This window comes from Leptodactylus fuscus, chromosome 4 (genome assembly GCF_031893055.1).
Source record: "Leptodactylus fuscus isolate aLepFus1 chromosome 4, aLepFus1.hap2, whole genome shotgun sequence".
NCBI classification, from domain to species: Eukaryota; Metazoa; Chordata; class Amphibia; order Anura; family Leptodactylidae; genus Leptodactylus; species Leptodactylus fuscus.
The window spans coordinates 105,146,959-105,169,363 of NC_134268.1; the positions used below are offsets into that span (position 1 = coordinate 105,146,959).

General features: G+C 43.5%; 1 long non-coding RNA gene across 1 annotated transcript; it reads left to right on the plus strand.

Annotated features, from left to right (window-relative positions):
* Nucleotides 1-5,994: 5,994 nt before the first annotated feature.
* LOC142201356 (uncharacterized) lies at nt 5,995-7,925 on the plus strand. Its single transcript, XR_012715496.1, has 4 exons — nt 5,995-6,095; nt 6,239-6,559; nt 6,924-7,408; nt 7,560-7,925. It is a non-coding gene; the product is annotated as an uncharacterized LOC142201356 (long non-coding RNA).
* Nucleotides 7,926-22,405: the final 14,480 nt, after the last annotated feature.

Here is a 22,405-nt window from a genome sequence, read left to right on the forward strand (position 1 = left end):
TGAAATGCAAGACATTTCTGTAATATTTCTTCCTCTGGCCGGTGGAATCAGTTTTCATCAGTTTTCTCTGCTCGGTCAGTTTTGTGTTGTTATGGGGCAGGCAGAACAGCGCAGTCAGCTCTGCTATTCCACATAGTTAAGAGAACTCAACCTATAGGCTCAACAGATATCAAACTTGGCTGCTATATACCTGTAGTCAGTATATAGACAGTATGATTATTTTTTACTTTATAGGAAATTACAACCTGAAATGTAAACTGCAGCATATAGCTGTACAATAGTGATCTCTATGTGATATATCCACCTGATGCATTGGAGACATCCACCAGAGGTCTAAGGCTATGTTCACACTACCATTGTCAATGTTTTTTGCTAAAATCCATCATAGGATGACAGCAAAGGACATTTACTGTAACAGACACTGACATAGCCCCCTCTGTCTGTGTCCATTCCCACTGACTCCAATGTAAACAACATGATGGTCGCTGTCTTCTGTTCTATTTCTTTATTTTTGCCATGGAGCATGCACAACTTTTCTGCCGTCAGAAAACTGAAACACATGACAGAAGAAAGCTCCCATTATGTTTATAGACTGAGGTGAATGTAGACAGGAGGGGTCCATTTACATCTGTCAATTAATGCCCATTGCTCTCATCCTGTAATGGGATTAATGACTAATAACATTGCTTATACTTGTAGCTCTGCATCCCCCCTTCCACCATCACCCTGTCGGGTTCTCCTTCTTAACATAAAGGTTGGTTTTGCTAGTGGCTTCCCTATTTATTTACCTTTAGTTCATTACTATACCTGATAGTTGCATTATAGAATGGGATCCATTATTCATGTTCTCAACTAGGACACAATTACCTATATGCTTGGTGTGATTCTGCTACATCCATACTCAGCACCACTGTGATATGCTGAGATTTAGTCTCTCATGTCTACCCCTTATCATTTGTTTTGTTAGATGTTATGTGTATCCTTATATGATTTTATTGTGGGTACTAATAAAATTTATAATTTCATATATCATGTTTTGTAGTGTGGTTGTTCCTTATTCTTATTTGCAATAAATGTTGTTGGTGTCTAACTTACATGGCCGCTTTTTTTTTTTTCAAAGGACAAAACAGAATGAAAACTGTATCAAGATACCCCATATGTAATGTCCATATGGGAGATCTTCATATCCATGTATACATATATATGTAATATGTGCATACCTTTTATTTTATGAGACTATATTAGTGATCAGGGCCGGCGTCAGCGCACGGCATAGTCGGGCAAGTGCCGGGGCCCACAGAGCCTCTGGGGGCCCCCCGGCACTTGCCTGTCACAATTTCAGCTCATCGGCGTCCGTCCGCCGATGAGCTGAAATACATGCGCGATGCAGGAGCTGCGAGATCAGCTCCTGCTTTAAAGCTCCGGCCCGGCTTGCGTGTGTAGGCGTGATGACGTCATCGCATCACGCTTACACACGCAAGCCGGGCCGGAGCTAAGCAGGAGCTGATCTCACAGCTCCTGCATCGCGTATGTGACTGGAGAGAGGAGCATCGGGGGAACGAGGGAAGGTGAGTGTAAGTGTTTGTTTGTATTACATATTAAGGTGAAACATAATGAAGGGGGCCCATGAAACTGGGGGGCAAATGAAGGGGAGGGGGGAACGGCATGACACTGGAGAACATGAAGGGGGTGGGGAGAGAACGGCATGAAACTGGGGACAAAGATGGAGGGGGGGAGAACAGCATGACACTGGGGCAGATGGAGGGGGTGGGGAGAGAACGGCATGGAACTGGGGACAGAGATGGAGGGGGCCCAAAGAAACTGGGGGGCAAATGAAGGGGAGGGGGGAACAGCATGACACTGGGGAAGATGAAGGTGGTGGGGAGAGAACGGCATGAAACTGGGGACAGAGATGGAGGGGGCCCAAAGAAACTGGGGGGCAAATGAAGGGGAGGGGGGAACAGCATGACACTGGGGAAGATGGAGGGGGGGAGAACAGCATGACACTGGGGCAGATGGAGGGGGTGGGGAGAGAACGGCATGGAACTGGGGACAGAGATGGAGGGGGCCCAATGAAACTGAAGGGGCAAATGAAGGGGAGGGGGGGAACGGCATGACACTGTGGCAGAGACGGGGGACATGAAACTGTGGGCAGATGAAGGGGGAGAACGTGATGAAACTGGGGACAGAGATGGAGGGGGGACATGAAACTGGGGGCAGAGGAAGGGTGTATATGAAACTGGGGGAGAGATGGAGGGGGGGCATATAATTTACGGGTGACTGTAGGAGGATTATACTGTGTGGGAGCACACAATAAATGAATGAGAATGGGTGGAATCAACATAAAAGTGGGTGGAGCTAAATTTGCAGCGGCGCGCAGAGCGTCTCGACTCCCCCACCTCCTTTACAAGGGGGCCCACTGAGGCTCTGTTGCCCAAGGGCCCATAAAAACCTGGAGCCGGCCCTGTTAGTGATGTCTGTAATAGTGATTATTCAGAACTCTGAATGTTTATGGTGTCTGTGTCCATATGAGTGTCATATATATACTGTTTGTGTGTGTGTAAATATATATATATATATATATATATATATCAGTGTGTAAGGTGTATTGTGTATACTGTATATAGTCGGTATCAGCCTCTACAGTTATGATTTGGCTTTTTGTCCCATTTGAGTTTAGCCCCAAAGCCCTGAATAGGAAGGCAGTAGCAACTACTGTCAGTAGCAGTTGCCCCACTTTGATTTCATCCACTATTGTGACACAGTGACGTCACACTACAAGGATAACATTCACACCGTTAGTGTTAGAGCAATATTAAAACAAAAAAATCCAAGACATAGTGGACGCAAGCAGCCCCCATAGCCCCATGCTTTGGCGTTAAATTCACGTGGGCCAATCATTCAATGTTTAATGACCACTATGATTTGTTCCACTAATGATTTGTTTTTTACTGTATGCAGCAGCAGAGGTGGTGTGATTGGGGCTGGGGGGAGGAGGTGGTAGGCACTGCCTGGCAATTCATTTGAATTGATGAACAGATTTAACAGATTTAGGGCTCGTTCACATCTGCGCCGGCACTCCGTTATGCAGGTTTCCGTTTCCTGCATAAAACAGAGCAGGAGATGGAAACCTGCAGGAGTCTTTCTCACCCATTCAAATGCTCACCGCTGCTCACGGCCGGACCCGGTCTTTGCTTTCCGTCTTCTTGCATGCAGAAGACAGAAAGCACAGAACGGAGACCAGAACGCAGGTGTGAACCTAGGGTTACTGATGACAGTTGGATTACTCTACTGCCTTTGATGTTGTAGTGTGGTGACAGGCAGTTCACTGGAATTGTCAGTTAATTGGATTGTCTTGGATTTTTACCTGAAAAGCTATGCAGCACCTGCCTTCTCCATCCCCACCAGCCCCTGCTGCCTACAATGAAAAATATCATTGGTGGCACAGTGGAGGAAGACACTTCCTGTTACTTCTTCTGCTAAGGGCTAGTTCACACGTGAGTATAAGGGGAGGTTTTTGACAGCGGATTTCGCGTCCAAAACCTCCCCTTATAATGGTGGTCTATGGAGACCGCCGGGCTTCTGTTCTCCGCTAGCGGCGAGCTGCTGCTAGCGGAGAAAAGAAAGGACATGTCCTTTCTTCAGGCGGAAGCCGCGCAGGCTCAGCCGCGCGGCTTCCGCCCCCGGCAGCTCCCTCCTATGTCGGCTCATTCATTTGAGCCGACAGCAGAGGGTTAAGCCGCGACAGCGATGGTCGCGGCGGGCGGGTTTTGACAAGAGAGAGACGCGTCTCGCCGCGTCTCTCTCTGTGTCAAAACCCGCGCGGGCAGTTCACGTGTGAACTAGCCCTAAGAGTTCTGGTGTGTGGAATATTCCAGACTTGCTCTTACAGTCTGTTCCATCTGTATATAACTATATTTATGTATATATGTATTTGATCATATCTGTGAGCAGTAACTGATGTAGCAGGTGTCTCTTTTCCTTAAGTGTACTGTTGCTATAAATATATGCACAGTTCCAAAAAAGAAATAAAAAATATATATCTAAATAAAATGTGTGTGTGTGTTAGATATGTCTGTATATAGTTTTACTTTATTTAGCTTGTTTTGTTTTAAAACTGTGTTTATTGAGTATGTGCAGTGAATAACAAGTAGTCAAATGCAATGTTACGTGACAAACACATTACTCAGTTTTGGGGGAGGGGGATTGTACAACAGGGTACAAGTTACACTAAAACTGCCGTCTGGGTGACTACCGTCAGGAGTCCGGCGAGGGGGATAAAAAAAAAAAAAAAAAGAGGGAGAATGGTGGGATAGGGGGGAGGAGCAGAGAGCGTAAGGGTCCATTCACATGGAGTAAACGCCCGTGCTTATTTTGGCAAAATACACATGTAAAGAATACACGTGTAAAAATAAGACTCCCATTGACTTCAATGACATTTTTTACACGTGTAAAAAAAAAAAAAAAATGTCAAAAAACACCTCGTGTTTTCTGGCGCATTTTTTTCATGTGTATTTTGCCAAAATGACCGCTTGTTTACTCCGTGTGAATGGACCCTCAGGTAGGGAATTTAGGTGGGGATTGGTGAGGAGAGTAATGGGAGGAGAAGGGGTGGGAACCAGTTGGGAGCAAGGAGAAGGTACGGTAGCAGGGGTATAGTATAGATGGGGCAGTAAGGAAAAACAACAATGCAGCCTGAAGGTAGATACCTACAGTTGGTACTAGTGTGGGGGGAATGTAAAGTCCTTGGGTCGTTATGGAGATAGAGTTGTAGTGCAGATGGGCTGCCAAATGTGAAGAGTGCATGCTTAAGGCTATTGGAAAATACAGTAGGATATTGAAATATATGGAGTTTGGGTGTCCAACTATCTGAGTCTGTTTTGTGGATAACTACAACACGGTCCACGTTTTCTGAAAGGTCAATCTGGTCATAGGATTCCAAGCTTCTCCATCCAGAATATATCACTAATCTTAGAGACCCACTGTGAGGAAGAAAGGGAGGAACTCTTCCAATCAGAAGGAATCAGGAGCTTGGCTGTAATAGGTGGGTAGTGAAATCATTTTTCTGTGTTTATAGTGTTCATTGGGAAGCCATAACAGAATATGTTCAGGTGAGGAAGGGATTTGCTTGGAGCAAATTAGATTAGTGGTGTAGCATTTTGTCCCAGAAGGGTCGGATCATCTGTCATCTCCACCAAATGTGTAAGAGACTACCTGCCGCTTTTTGACAGCAACAGCAGGTATCTGGGATAGAGAGGTCAATGCTATGTAACCATACAAGAGTCTTCTACCACTACTAGCCTTAATGTCCTGTCTAAGTTAATTAAAGTCGCATATTCCCACAGAGGCGGCCACGTTATCATTAGTGACCTTGCTGGATTGTCCGTAACAATAGACCCCAGCGTTATATTCATGTATTGACATTTAACGCAGATTTACGAGTCAAAGTATAGAAAAGGGATTCGGGTGAAATGTAGCCGGAGAAAATCATGGGGACACTTCAAAACCTTGCGTCGCTCATCATTGATTTGTCATATCTTTTGTGAGTTGCTAATGAAACGATCGCCCCACATGTACTTTTGCTTGCCTTAATTAAAATCATTATTTTGCATTGCACACTGGCTACGTGACAGTGGGGGCAGGGTGGCAGTGGCATCGATGACATGCACTGCAGAGATCAGGACAAAGGTAAGAAATATTTTCTATATTAAGGGTAAAGCAAATGTATAGGTGTCACATGGGTAGTATGTGGTAAGTCCATAGTGTACGGTAAGATCATGGTGTATGGTAAGTCCCTAGTTTACAGTAAGTCCATATTGTATGATAAGACCATAGTGTATAGTAAGTCCCTAGTGTATGGTAAGTCCCTAGTGTACAGGAAGTCCATATTGTATAGTAAGTCCGTAGTGTACAGTTACTCTAGTGTACAGGAAGTCCATTGTTTACGGTAAGTCCATAGTATGTGGGACGTTCATGGTGTATGGGAAGTGCCTAGTGTACGGTAAGTCTATAGTATGTGGTAAGTGCATGGTCTATGGTAAGACCATAGTGTACAGTAAGTCCATTGTGTACGGTAAGTCCATAGTATGTGGTACGTTTACGGTGTATGGTAAGTCCATAGTATGTGATAAGTTCATGGTGTACGGTAAGTCCGTAGCGTATGGTAAGTCCCTAGTGTACAGGAAGTCCATATTGTATAGTAAGTCCGTAGTGTACAGTTACTCTAGTGTACAGGAAGTCCATTGTTTACGGTAAGTCCATAGTATGTGGTAAGTTCATGGTGTATGGTAAGTCCCTAGTGTACAGTAAGTCCATTGTGTACGGTAAGTCCATAGTATGTGGTAAGTTCATGATGTATGGAAAGTCCATAGTGTACGGTAAGACCATAGTGTATAGTAAGTCCATAGTATGTGGGAAGTCCCTAGTGTACAGTAAGTCAGTGTATGGTAAGTCCCTAGTGTACGGTAAGTTCATGGTGTATGGTAAGTCCCTAGTGTACAGAAAGACCATTGTGTACGGTAAGTCCATAGTATGTGGTAAGTTTATGGTGTATGGTACTGTAAGTCCATATTGTATGGTAAGTCCGTAGTGTATGGTAAGATCATAGTGTACAGTAAGTCCATATTGTATAGTAAGTCCATAGTGTACACTTAGTCTCTATAGTGTACAGTAATTCTCTAGTGTACTGAAAGACCATAGTGTACATGAAGTCCATAGTATGTGGTAAGTTCATGATGTATGGAAAGTCCATAGTGTATGGTAAGACCATAGTGTATAGTAAGTCCATAGTATATGGGAAGTCCCTAGTGTACAGAAAGTCAGTGTACGGTAAGTTCATGGTGTACGGTAAGTCCATGGTGTATGGTAAGTTCATAGTATGTGGGACGTTCATGGTGTATGGGAAGTGCCTAGTGTACGGTAAGTCTATAGTATGTGGTAAGTGCATGGTCTATGGTAAGACCATAGTGTACAGTAAGTCCATTGTGTACGGTAAGTCCATAGTATGTGGTAAGTTTACGGTGTATGGTAAGTCCATAGTATGTGGTAAGTTCATGGTGTACGGTAAGTCCGTAGCGTATGGTAAGACCATAGTGTATAGTAAGTCCATAGTATGAGGTAAGTTCATGGTGTATGGTAAGTCCCTAGTGTACAGTAAGTCCATAGTATGTGGTAAGTTCATGGTGTATGATGAGTCCATAGTGTAAAATAAGTCCATAGTGTATATTAAGTCCATGGTATGTGGTAAGTTCATGGTATATGGTAAGTCCGTAATGTACGATAAGTCCGTAGTGTATGGTAAGACCATAGTGTATAGTAAGTCCATAGTTTGTGGTAAGTTCATGGTGTATGGTAAGTCCCTAGTGTACGATAAGTCCGTAGTGTATGGTAAGACCATAGTGTATAGTAAGTCCATAGTATGAGGTAAGTTCATGGTGTACGGTAAGTCCCTAGTGTACGGTAAGTTCATGGTGTACAGTAACTCCATAGTATGTGGTAAGTTCATGGTGTATGTGTATGGTGAGTCCATAGTGTATAGTAAGTCCATGGTATGTGGTAAGTTCATGGTATACGGTAAGTCTGTAGTGTACAATAAGTCCGTAGTGTATGGTAAGACCATAGTGTGTAGTAAGACCATAGTGTATAGTAAGTCCATAGTGGTAAGTTCATGATGTACGGTAAGTCCTTAGTGTACAGTAAGTCAATTGTGTATGGTAAGTCCCTAGTGTACAGTAAGTCCGTAGTGTATGGTAAGACCATAGTGTATAGTAAGTCCATTGTGTTTGGTAAGTTCATGGTGTACGGGGAGTCCGTAGTGTACGGTAAGTCCATCGTTTATGGAGAGTCCATAGTGCACAATAAGTTGATGGTGTACAGTTTGTCCATAGTGTGTGGTAAGTCCATAGTGTATGCGAAGTCCATAGTATACGGTAGCTCCATTGTGTACAGTAATTCCATCATGTATCGTAAGTACATGGTGTACGGTGAGTCCATCGTGTATGGTATGTCCATAGTGTACGGTAAGTCCAAAGTGTACAGTATGTCAATGGTGTATGGTTTGTCCATAGTGTTCCTTGAATTTTTAGTCCCTAAGTGTGAAGCTATACTGGTGTATTGTGACTCAGAGTGGGGTTTTAAGCAGAGGTTTCCAGTTTAAGCTATGTATGTGCCCTCAAAACAATATATGGACTGGAATTGTACAGATCAGAAAATCTTTTAAGATATCTCCCCATAGTATTAAAGTAAAACTTCTGCTCTGAGCCTTGTGTTGCTGCTCTTATAGATAATGAATATTAACTAGACAACAATGCTATTTTATTCATAGTGATATTATATATTATGTTATATTTTACATGACATTTTTGATCCCATCACCCACTTATTGGCCTTATTATGTTGGGTCCCTACACTAACACTTCACATATAGGAGAGAAGATTACTTTCTTACATACTTACTGTTGCAGCACAGTCTCTATGCACTTGATCTCTGGGGTCTTGTCTGTAGCAGGGGTATAACACATAAAGTCTTAGTGTAGGGACCCATCTGAATGAGGTCGCCGTGACGTGGCAGATGGGCTCGCACAGTTTATCGAACTATGCGCTAAGAACCTCACATTAATAACAGTGATAGTGCTATATCAAAGTGTAGACAAAGAATTATCTAAAGCTCTGCACCAGAATTATAAACTTACGTGTTAGAATTGGGTCTAGTCTCCTCTAAAATCTATTCTGGGTACATCAGTCCTCATTTAGTGTACCTGGTCTTTTACTTTTCCTCCTATAGTTTACCTCTTAGCATGATAAAAGGAATATACCAGTAAGAAACATTTCTCCACTAGGTAGATAGCAAGTATTAGACCGGTTGAGGTCCACCCAATCTTATCACTCATGGTTCAGATGTTGGATAAAGCCATTTAATTACATTCTTGTGATGAGTCAGCCCTTTTATTTTATAGTGTAGTATTTTAATTTGTTGAATAAGCTTTTTAAAACTCTGCGTTTTTCTCTGTGCCCCATGCTCTTCTTGGTTAAGCTTGTAAATTGTAAATACTGATCATGTGTATATCATTGTATAATGTAACTCTGCTAACTGTATTTTTTTGAATTTATATGCACTGTAATACTTTATCTGTTGAATAAATGTTTTAAAACTTAGAGTTTTTGTCTGCTTAATCTGTATACAACCACTAGTTTATAAGTTGATAGGGGTTTTAGCAGCTACCATAATGATGTAATGCATAGACATCTCATAAGACATGTCCCGGCATGTCTCTACCTTACTGTATAGCTAGGCAGGACACATGCTCCTAATACATGATATCAGAGACGTATCATGTTCATTCTAATCACCACAATATGCCTATACACCCCCTTATACCCCGATGTTATATAGCACCACACCTAACTATACACCCCTTACACACCGATGTAATATAGCCAGTGCGGCCTGTTGTAGTTAAAAGAGGAGGTTAGTGTTTTTCTGGAGCAGGGTGGGTAACCTGTCACAACACAAAGTAAAGGGGGCAGAAAGGTGGCGTGTTGGGGTGTATTGACGAGAAGTGTTTTGGCAGCTAAGGGGTGAGGTTTCAATAAGGGGGCATGGTACCTGTCACTTTGATAAAAAAAAAAAAGAAGATGTTGACGCTTCACTACTTCCCTGCCTATCTCCAGTTTATCCAATCCTTTATCTAATCCAATCCCAGTCTTTCTAAAAAGACTCTCTTCTTTTTCAAGAGATAGTAGTGTTGGAATGTCAGGGAAAATTACAGAAGGCTAACTGGCTTAAGGTCTATGAAAGGGTCTTGTCAAGGTGTACAAGAGGATTCGTCACTAAGACCCTCTATTGTCTGTAAACCCTCCCGGTCTGATTCAGATAGGACTCCCTCCTCACACTTCTCTGTTCAGCTTCTTAAAAAATTTCAACCATTTTAATTTTATGGCAAAGAGTCACATCTTTTTCCCATGCAATTTTGGCCCATGCCTTTTACAATTTGGCCTCTGTCAAGACAGGTTAATGACTTGTGATTCATCCTGCTGGGTACTCGTGTTTCTCTCTGACCCCTCAGAAGATATTGTGGGGTTTTGGCCTAAAAAAATCTATTTTAGGACCCTTTCTACCCCTCCCTCTCTCGGCACGAATACTACCCCTATTCTTGAATCGGATACTAAAATAATTGTTCTGAGCAACAGTAAATTGCTCCAAATTGGTGGTCTCCCCCTCTGAAGAGGAGGGTTCGGACCTCCAAGGTTGATTCTGCTAAGTTAATATACAGTTAGGGCCAGAAATATTTGGACAGTGACACAAGTTTTGTTATTTTAGCTGTTTACTAAAACATGTTCAGAAATACAATTATATATATATATTATATGGGCTGAAAGTGCACACTCCCAGCTGCAATATGAGAGTTTCCACATCCAAATCGGAGAAAGGTTTTAGGAATCATAGCTCTGTAATGCATAGCCTCCTCTTTTTCAAGGGACCAAAAGTAATTGGACAATGGACTCTAAGGGCTGCAATTAACTCTGAAGGCATCTCCCTCGTAAACCTGTAATCAATGAAGTAGTTAAAAGGTCTGGGGTTGATTCCAGGTGTGTGGTTTTGCATTTGGAAGCTGTTGCTGTGACCAGACAACATGCGGTCAAAGGAACTCTCAATTGAGGTGAAGCAGAACATCCTGAGGCTGAAAAAAAAATAAAAAATCCATCAGAGAGATAGCAGACATGCTTGGAGTAGCAAAATCAACAGTCGGGTACATTCTAAGAAAAAAGGAATTGATTGGTGAGCTTGGGAACTCAAAAAGGCCTGGGCGTCCACAGATGACAACGGTGGTGGATGATCGCCGCATACTTTCTTTGGTCAAGAAGAACCCGTTCACAACATCAACTGAAGTCCAGAACACTCTCAGTGAAGTAGGTGTATCTGTCTCTAAGTCAACAGTAAAGAGAAGACTCCATGAAAGTAAATACAAAGGGTTCACATCTAGATGCAAACCATTCATCAATTCCAAAAATAGACAGGACAGAGTTAAATTTGCTGAAAAACACCTCAAGAAGCCAGCTCAGTTCTGGAAAAGTATTCTATGGACAGATGAGACAAAGATCAACCTGTACCAGAATGATGGGAAGAAAAAAGTTTGGAGAAGAAAGGGAACGGCACATGATCCAAGGCACACCACATCCTCTGTAAAACATGGTGGAGGCAACGTGATGGCATGGGCATGCATGGCTTTCAATGGCACTGGGTCACTTGTGTTTATTGATGACATAACAGCAGACAAGAGTAGCCGGATGAATTCTGAAGTGTACCGGGATATACTTTCAGCCCAGATTCAGCCAAATGCTGCCAAGTTGATCGGACGGCGCTTCATAGTACAGATGGACAATGACCCCAAGCATACAGCCAAAGCTACCCAGGAGTTCATGAGTGCAAAAAAGTGGAACATTCTGCAATAGCCAAGTCAATCACCAGATCTTAACCCAATTGAGCATGCATTTCACTTGCTCAAATCCAGACTTAAGGCGGAAAGACCCACAAACAAGCAAGACCTGAAGGCTGCGGCTGTAAAGGCCTGGCAAAGCATTAAGAAGGAGGAAACCCAGCGTTTGGTGATGTCCATGGGTTCCAGACTTAAGGCAGTGATTGCCTCCAAAGGATTCGCAACAAAATATTGAAAATAAAAATATTTTGTCTGGGTTATGTTTATTTGTCCAATTACTTTTGAGCTCCTAAAATGTGGAGTGTTTGTAAAGAAATGTGTACAATTCCTACATTTTCTATCAGATATTTTTGTTCAACCCTTCAAATTAAACGTTACAATCTGCACTTGAATTCTGTTGTAGAGGTTTCATTTCAAAACCAATGTGGTGGCATGTAGAGCCCAACTCGCGAAAATTGTGTCACTGTCCAAATATTTCTGGCCCTAACTGTATAATGAGTTATAATGTTTTTTTAAACATTGAAATTCTCTGAAATTGGTTGTGCTTACTTATCTTTATTTTCAACACCTGGAGTGGTAGAAAGTGATTTAGCACGTTCTCTTTCAGTATTAAGCTCAGCATTCAACTGTTCTCTTTGAGACTTTTTGTGTTCAACCTCAGAGCCAGTGTTAGGGGAATCCTCAACCCTCTCAGTACAATATTGTTTTTTAACTGATTTTTGAGACTTTGGATTTCCCACCAACACCTTTTATGGTCCTTATGGGCATCCCCAACTCTCTCCAGCACCGCCTCCATCTTCGTTAGTGTCCTCTTCAGCCTCTTCTTCCAACGGTGGCTTGTAACTTCTAGGCCTTGGGCAGAGCAGACTGCATATGCCCACAGGCCACGAGAAAATGGCCGCTTGCTCAGTATTGTGGCTTTAAAAAGCAGTTAGCCAAGAAATCACATGGACTCTATAGACTATAATGGGGTCCATGTGGTTTCCTTTCAGTGTCCGCACAAATCATGTGGAGAGAAAAGTAGTGCAAGCAACAATGTTTTCTGTGGAAATCACACGGACCCCATTATAGTCTATGGGATCCGTGTGGTTTTTTAGCTAACTGCTTTTTAATGCATATAGCTTTCCATTTCAGGGTCCCTAAGTGGACTCCCTGAACAGAATACTGAACACAATTGTGAACCGGGCCTGAGTGCTCTAGGTGTACTGAATGTCGTACACCTGTACACTTGACCCAACTTCAAGTTTATGTTCAAAATCTATTGCCCTGCCCTTCACCTCGCCAAGCAAGCCTATTTCACCGCTCATCTTTTCTCTTTCCAATATCCCTAAAAGATTCTGAAACTTTTCTTTCCTTACTCACTCCCAAGGTGCAGGTGTCATTCACAGACCTTAGTGCAGATGACCTGGCCACTTATTTCCATAATAAAATTGCTAAGATCCGTCAGGAAATAACTGCCCAATCCCCAGGTGGCATTGTACCCTCACCTACCACATTTCATCCTATTCATTCTCATTTTATGAACCAGTTACAGAAGAAGTCACCTCGCCCTTTTTTTCTTCTAGTCCTACAACATGCAGTAGTGTCCATTTTCCCTTATACCGTCTTCAGTCATTCACCTGCCGTCTCTACTTACCTTACTAAAATATTTAGCCTCTCTCTTCTGGAATTGTTCTCTCCTAATCATAACCCTGCTACTGAAGAAATCCTCCCTTGACCCATCTCTAACCTACCCTTCATCTCAAAAGTTTTGTAAACTTGGTCTTTTCTTGTTTAATCTGTTATATTTCCGCTCTCTTCTTGGTCCTTTACAATCTGGCTTCCGCCTCTGCACTCTACTGAAACGGCCCTTACAAAAGTCTCCAATGATCTCCTGACAGCTTAATGTAATGGTGAAAATTCTCTTCTTATTCTTCTGGATCCCTCAGAAGCATTTGACATTGCTGACCATCAACTCCTCCTCACTATGCTCTACTCTGTCGGCCTTGCAGACACCGAAATTCTCTTGGTTATAAGATAAGATAAGATAATCCTTTAATAGTCCCACATTGGGGAAATTTCAGCGTGTTACAGCAGCATAGTAATACAGATACAGGATAATACAGAGTAATATATTACAGACGTAGACACAGATAAGCTGAGAAGAGAAGATATACTAGGAGTCCATGGCAGCTAAGGAAAAACAGAAGAGAAAGAGGAAGACCTCATGGTCATCGTCATAATCATTAGTTCTCTGTGCGGAGTGATCTTCGTTTGGTCTGATATAGATTATACAGCCTGGTCGCGGTTGGAAGGAAGGACCTGCGATAGCGCTCCTTCTCACACTTGGGGTGAAGCAGACGGTCGCTTACAGTGCTGCCAAGTCCCATCAGGGTTTCATACATGGGGTGGGATTTGTTCTCCCGCATGGAGGTCACCACAGACAGTATCCTTCTGTCACCCACCACCTGTACTGGGTCCAAGGGGCTCCCCAGGACAGAGCTGGCCCTCCTGATCAGCCTGTCAAGTCTATTTCTGTCCCTGGTTGATATACTGCTTCCCCAGCAGGCCACACCGAAAAAGATGGCTGAGGCAACCACAGAGTTGAAGAAGGCCCTAAGAAGTGTCCCCCGGACTCCGAAGGCCCTCAGCCTCCTGAGCAGGTAGAGTCTGCTGTGGCCCTTTCTGTGCAGCGCCTCCAGGTGATCAGCCCAGTCTAGTTTATTGTTGAGGAGCACGCCCAGGTACTTATAGGTCCTGACTATCTCAATACATGTTCCTTGGATCTCCACCGGGGTCGGAGCACCTCTCCGTTTACTAAAGTCCACCACTATCTCCTTGGTCTTCCCAGCGTTAATCCTGAGCTGGTTCTGCTGGCACCATTCAACAAAATCCCGGTTTAAGTCTCTGTATTCCCTATCGTCGCCATCAGTGATAAGGCCGACTATAGCAGAGTCATCGGAGTACTTCTGTAAGTAACAGCTGGATGAGTTGTGCCTGAAGTCAGCAGTGTACAGTGTGAAGAGGAATGGGGCAAGCACTGTACCTTGTGGTGCCCCCGTACTACAGATCACAGTGTCAGACACACAGTCCTGGGCTCTCACATACTGGGGGCGGTTTGTCAGGTAGTCTAGGATCCAGTTGGACAGGTGATGGTCCACACCACCAAGGTTCAGCTTCTCCCTCAGTAGCCCTGGATGAATGGTGTTGAAAGCACTAGAGAAATCAAAGAACATTATTCTCACAGTGTTCCCGGGTTTCTCCAGGTGAGAGAGAGCTCTATGAAGAAGGTGGATGATGGCATCATCTACCCCAATGCCTGGCCGGTAGGCAAACTGGAGGGGGTCCAGAGCGGAGCTCACTAGGGGGCGTAGGTGTGTCAGGACCAGTCTCTCTAGGACCTTCATCAGGTGTGATGTCAGTGCTACTGGTCGGTAGTCATTGTGGCCCATCGGGTTGGGTTTCTTTGGGACTGGTACCACGCAAGATGTTCTCCACAGTTGAGGTACTACTCCCAGCTTCAGGCTCATATTGTACATGTGCGTAATAATGCCACCCAGCTGGTCACTGCACATTTTAAGAACTCTTGCGCTTATACCATCAGGTCCCCCCGCTTTGTTTGCTCTAATATTCTTCATTTCCTTACACACCTGAGACTCCTGCAGGATCAGATAGTCAGATTGCAGTTGACCACAGTTTGGTGGGGGTTGGGTCTTGGTGTGAGAGGGGAGGGCGGTTGGCTGACATGCTGGTGGAGGGAGCATTTGCTTGGAGTCGAATCTATTGAAGAATAGATTAAGCTCGTTAAGCCACTTCCTGTCCCCTACTGTTCGGTGCCCTGTCTTTTCCTTGTGTCCTGAAATTGCCGTAAGGCTGTCCCACACCTCAGAGATTTTACCCTCCCCCATCTGTAGCTCCATCTTCCGCCTGTAGTTGGCTTTCCCTTCTCTGATCAGTTGTCTTAGTTGTTTCTGCACTGCCCCCAGGCCATTTTTGTCCCCAGACCTAAAAATTCTCTTTTTTTCCTTGAGGAGAGTTTTAATCTCAGAGTTGATCCATGGTTTGTTATTGGAGAAACACCTCACCTTTTCTAGTTGGTACCGTGCTGTCCACACAGAAATTAATGTAGTCCGTTATGCAATGTGTGAGTCCCTCAATGTCCTCTGGAAATGAGTCTTGAAACACTTCCCATAAAGTTATATCAAAGCAGTCCCTTAGAGACTCGACACTTCCCCACATCTCTCAGACCGCACTTTGTGTATCATTTGCAGACTCTGTTTTTTCTCCTCTTCCCTTTGCAGTTCCTCAGAGCTCAGTCCTAGGCTCCCCTGCTCTTCCCTCTTTACACAGCCCCTACTGAACAAACCATCACCAGATTTGGCTTCCAGTACCATCTTTATGTTGATGACACCAAACTACATACCTCATCCCATGACATCAACCCTGCACTAATACAGAACGCTAGTGACTGTCTCTCTTCTATCACAAATATCATGTCTTGGCTTTATCTGAAACTGAATCTTCCAAATAATGAACTACTGCTGTTTCCTTCCACTGTCTAACAGTCCTATCGCTGATATCTCTATTTCAGTCTCAAGCATTACTGCCATAACTCCTGGGCAGTATACCCATTGCCTTGGGGGTTATGTTTGACTCAGCAGCCAGGTTCATCTATCAGTCTAAACGCTACAGCAATGCCTCCTGTCTGTGCCAGTCACTGCATTGGCTGCCTAATACAGAATACCATATAAGCTTATCATCCTCATCCACAAGGCTCTCCATAATTCTCAGGAGTAGGGCTGGAGCCCCCACAAAGATGTGCGGAGGTTGCCGGTCCCCTCCTGCGCAGGACCTCAAACTTCCGGGGCAGAAGGTCAGACGGCGGGCCGGAACCTATTTAAAGATGGCTCTCGCTCCGGCTCACTGCTGGCTATTCAGTTTTTCTTATCGTAAGCTCTCCTGTTTGCCTGTGTCCAGTTTGCCTCCGTTTGTGACTCCTGCTTTGCCTACTCACTCTGCTTTGCCTCTGCCTCCTGACTGTGTATTGTGCCTTCTCCTGTTGACAACCCCAGCTTGACTTTAGACCACTGCTCCTTGAACCTGACTTTGTACTTCTCTGCTCTCTTGTTACCAACCCAGCCTGCTTGACCTTCCCTCTGTACTATGCTGACCTCACATTGACGACCTGGATTGGATGACTACTCTTTGATGCTTTGCTGCTATGTACTGACTACTGTCTGCTGCTGCTTTCTGGTTCCTCAGACCTGTATCTCAACTCTGAAGACCTGCTGGTGAGCGGTCCCAGTTTCTGGTTCTGCTGCAATTTGTGGTGCACTGTGTGTCCAGCTTTCCCTGACCCATACTGCTCTCTGCCCAGTAGTAGCCACCAAGTCCATCCCCATCATCAGGGGCTCTGGTGAATACCTCTGTAGGTTTGGAGGTGGTGCGGCCCAGGTTGTGCTGGATGCTCAGCACCATGTTTGCCATTTTGATCAGGGTGTCTAGTATTGGTTCTCACTATTTACTCAGTACTGCATCTGCAATCCTAACAATACTGCTGCACCTCTCTATATTTCCTCCCTCATCTTTTTCTACTAACCAACCCATGCTCTCTGTTCACTTGACAAAGCCCATTTGCGGGCGAAACGTACGTCGGGCGGTCGCAGGTCCCTATGTCTCTGGTAATATAGGCAATTGTTTGTGCTTTTCACCATGGCTTCAGATTTGTATTCTTATTTTGAGATGCTGATGAGATTTCATGCACATGCACTTTACATAGAAACTATTGTATAGTTCACATCTATTTATTTACCATTTGAGCATATGCATGTTAGTTTATATTGAAAGCATGGTATAATATGTAATATTTACCAGCCTGTATTTAAAATGCATAGGGTTTGGGAATTAGTTGTTCTTCCCCCTTATCTATTGTGAATGTCTTCATATGTTTATTCTTTTGTCTTGTTTTTAACGACATTAATAAAATGGTGGTTTTATTACCTTAGCTGGTTGTTTCTTTGGTTGGTATACTCAGTACTGTATCTGCAATCCTAACAGATTGCAGATACAGAGTGCTCTCTGTTCACTCAATGACCTGCGACTAACATCGTCTATTATTAGAACCTCCCACTCGTGTATCCAAGACTTCTCATGAGTTGCACCACTTCTATGGAGTGCTCTACCCTGGACAACTAGAATAACTCCTAAGGACATATTTTTTCAGACCGGCCTAATTCCTAATTTAAACCCTTCTGCAGTTAGAATCCACAAAACAAATCCTCCTCTGTTCACGCTCCCACATTACCCCAAAGGATATGATGCCATATCGACTTTAACTTTATAAATCCAGGCACCATCTGCACATTAAAGGACACTGACTGGTGATTGCTCATACAGCTTTAATTATGTGTAATGAAAATAACCTCTATCACAAAAAACCGCTGAATCACTGTATAATCAATGCTACCTACGATGCTGCCCTGATACCTCTTGTGTGACCCTCTCTACCTCATAGGTTGTAAGCAAGGGCCTCAGGCCCATTGTGTGAACTGACTATTTCTGTATAATGTCTTTTTGTTTGTGCATGAACCACACAATTTGTAAAGTGCTGTGGAATATGTTGGTGCTATATAAATAAAATGTATCATTATTATTGTATTAGGTGGATATCAGATTCTGGATGCGCAGGACTCCTTCTCAACTCCTTGGCATGGTGTCTGGTGGGTAGACTGTTAACTTTTCCCTCTCTCAAGGCTGTCTCCGTGGAAACTTAAGCAGTTATTCCTCCTCTACCTTAGGGCTCGTTCACATCTGCGCCCGGTCTCTGTTCATGCAGTTTTCCGTTTCCTGCACAAAACTGAGTAGGAGACGGAAACCTGCAGGACTCTTTCATGCCCATTCATTTGAATGGGTTTGAAAGATGTCCGGCTGTGAGCGCCGGTGAGCGTTTTATGCTCTCCCCCGCGAAACCATTTTTTTAAAACCAGACACAGAGTCGGTCATGCAGTACTCTATGTCCAGTTAAAAAAAAAAAAACGGTTTCACGGCGGAGAGCATAAAACGCTCACCGGCGCACATGGCTGGACCTGGTCTGACAGCTTTCCGTCTTCTGCATGCAGAAGACGGAAAGCTCAGAACGGACTCCGGGCGCTAGTGTGAACCCAGCGTTAGAGGCTGACAAGAACACACCAGAGAACAATTTACACAGTGTCAACACTCACTGTTAGAACTGGCCAACTCTAATGGTTCCCTTGATTCTTAATCTCCAAACCCCACACAGCAGTCTGTGATTGGTCAGGGCTGTACCAAGTCATAAGAAATCAAGGGGTAGTTAACAGTGGAGATATACCATAGGGGAAACACAAAATACACATAATACATATATACAACCAGAGGCACCAAAAACAAAAGACATATCACTCTGGGATTCTGCACATGTATGGTTCTCAGATGTTTTTTTGCTTGAGTCTTTGTGTGACATGTTTTATTGTCCAGTTGTGTCTGTTTTTACTTCTGATACCTATGCTCCACACCACAGTTCTGACCTGTCTGGTCAGCTGCTACCAAATTGGGGCCTCCTTAGGAGGTAGCGTCCTGATGGACTCCCCACAGTGTAGACCATGGGTTAAAGAGTGAAGATTGGGTAGTCTGCTGAAATTGCAGTGTTATGGTATATTTTGGATGTTACATTTTGTAAGTGTTATATAAAAAAAACATGATAAATGGGAAGATGACCTGAAAAACCTCACTCTATAAAACCTACAAATCTGTGTATAAACTTGAACATTTAGAGCAATACAGAACTACCAGTTGACTATATGCACTGTGCCTACGTGTTTTCTGACTCCTTACTGCCTCTTTACAGTGATTGTTGCTTTATGCTTGCTCTGGAATGACCTTGAAAACTGAAGGGAAGAGTGGGTAGGTTAAGAATTGCTAGCATGTGATTCCTCCATCAAAGACACATGGTGAGTGGGTAGCTTTGTTGCAGAATTCTATCACAACATGATTTGACACTACCCACATGTAAAGTGATCAGCCACCCATGCTTGTCTTCCTCTGTTTACATCAAGACGTGTGAGAGGCACCAAACATTCTGCCAGTTTATTCCGTTCTATTCTCTGCCAGAAGCGCTCAGATCAGACAGTCATTGCAGTTCATAACTCTTCCTCCTCCTCTATGAAATCTATAGCTGGGGGCTCACTGGGAATTACCGCTCATTCATAAGAGCTGGATATATTTTGTATACTGATCCTGCACATGCCCACACAGCAAGTCACATATCTGCGTGGTGTTCTGATGTAAACTGTATTCTCTTTATTTTCTTTAATGAATGCTGAAGTAAGATTGATGGAATGTTCTGAGATGAATACAAGTATCCTGTGTCATATGACAGTTGCCAAGTGACCAGAATTCCCAGGGACAGCCCCGTTTTATTTCTACTGTTAAAACTGAACATCTGCTAGTTTCTTTAATCCCAAATATAAGATGCATTTACGATTTGTTCTTTGTGAATTTGAGTTAGACTGGGTTTACATTGTACGCCTTTACTGGAGAACTGCATGCAGTTTTTTATTACAGTAATAAGTAGCACATGTTACTTCTATGCTGGGAGCCAGTGAAGCAAAAGGTTTTCTACTTAATGTCCATTACCGTATAGGTGACATGCGTAGTATCCTGTGCTACTCATTACTGTAATTAAAAACCACATGCAAATCTTCAGTCGTAGCAGTTATCAAATGAATCAAAAGGGTATGCCCAGGTTACTAGATTTTTCTTATTGTACAGAGTTAGAGTCTGTCATCAGAACATAATTTGAGTTTATGTGGAGATAGGAGGGAGTAACTGAAGGCTTCTGACAAGTGTGTGAGCTCTTGGGAAACAAACCTTAGTGGTGGCAGCCCTTGGTTGCTGACAGTGAGTATGTTGTACAATTTTTTTAATTTTTTTTTTTGGGGGGAGGGGGGATATTAATCGTTCATATAGTTCAGGTGTTTGGTACTGATCCTTAGCCACACCTCATGGGACCTCAAGTAAGGGTGTTTTGTGACTGCTGGATTCTGGTGAAAGACTCCTCTTTAAAATGTTGTGCTTAGTTAAAAAATAATATGTATTGTCTACAAGTGTAGTTGGTAACAAACTGAAGAGCCTGTTCTGAAAAGACACAGCAAATAGTTGTCGAGTACACAGATATTACATTGTGGAGCCTAAAGCCTACAAAACGTCTGCAGAGATGTTGCATATTAAAGTAATTAAGACATTCTCTTGTTGGGTAGGAGTAACAATAGGCTACTATTATACATTTGTGTTTGTAGTGAGCTTTAACAAGCTAGTAATAAAGGATGGATGCAGCCGGCTCTGCAGTAAGCTTCCTACATTACCACATTCTTACTTTATGGCAGCAAGCTGCATTACACCTACAACCTACAGGCTAAGGGGAGCAAACAGTAAGTGTCAGTTCATTACTTACCACTCAGTAAGGATCAGATGGGGCCAGGCAGCAATGTGACTGGAGCAGCGAAAGAGCACCACTCTGTGGTGGCCAATGTCCTGTGTGTGGTAGGCACTGATGGGGGGTTGTTATCCTATGTGAAGGCATTATCCTGTGTGGGAATATAGGGGTATAAGCAGGGCCAGCATCAGCACCTGGCGTACCCGGGCAAGTGCCGGGGCCCCAAGCTCCACCACCATGATAGTGATTTGGGAAAGCTTGGTTCCCCAACTGCTATACATACTGCTAAAGGAGAGAGTCCTAGCTATTGTTGGGCCCCTTTTCATAAGATGCCAGCCCAAGGTAGTATAAAATAATAATAATAATAAAAAAAAGAAAAAATTCTACTCACCTGTCCTGCACTCAGCATCCACTCCAGAGCTTTTCCAGCTGGTGACTGAGGTCCTGCTCCCCAGTCCTCACTGCTGGGGCCTGTGATTTGGCCCCTGTGATCACGTGGAGCGTGCTGGTGTAACGACATCATCGCGTCCCACGTGACTGTTGAGGTCCAATCACAGGCCCTAGCAGTGACGTCTGGGGAGCAGGACCTCAGACACAAGGCAGAAGGCGAGTGAAGACACTCAGGAGATGTGAAGTAAGATGAGTATAATTGTTTGTTATTTTTAATCACTTCCCTTGGGCTTCTGATTATTATACTCAGTGGCCTGAGGAGACCCGAGTATAATAATAGCACCAGCTCTGGGGGAAGAGGGGGATCTTGGGAGCATATAATACTGTGTGGGGGCCATTGTGGATCATATAATACTGTGTGGAGGCAATTGTGGATTATATAATACTGTGTGGGGGCCACTGTGTACATATGATACTGTGTGGGAGCCACTGTGGAGTGGCACTTTTAACAGTATCAGGCCCTGTTCATACAGTAGAATCTGGCACTGATTTTGCAGCAGATTTCGTACCTAAATCAGCAGCAGATTCCTTCCTCATTCTGCCTCCTAATGAAACTAATTGAAGCTGGAAAAAAATGGTCCTGCTGGATCTTGCCACAGATTCTGCAGCTGATTTGGAGGCCATGACATGAGACTCCTCACTGGTTAGACTCCTTCATTTTGGCCTATTCAGTGATAGAAAACCGCAACGGAATGCTGATACCCCGAGCTGTGAACCGGGGGCAGAAAATAAAGAAGAATCCGAGGCAGATGTCCACCTCCGATTCCTCTTTATCCTCCGATGTCCAAACAGGTTGTATCTGCTTCTACTGGAGTGGATTGTAATACTGTCCATGGTTGCACAAGACCCCAACAATTAAAATCCTATACTTATAATACTATATAATCAGAAATAAAGACATGACAACAGTTTTTGTGGAAATAGGCCGCAATGTTTTATTAAGGGTTACCAAAAATATAAATAATAAATTAATTCAATAAATAAAGCAATTAAGTATTAAAGCCATTGTAATGATCACCAAATTATATATAAACATTTTAAAACTCCAGTCCTCAGAGCAAAATCTGAGAGAATAACACTCCACTAATAA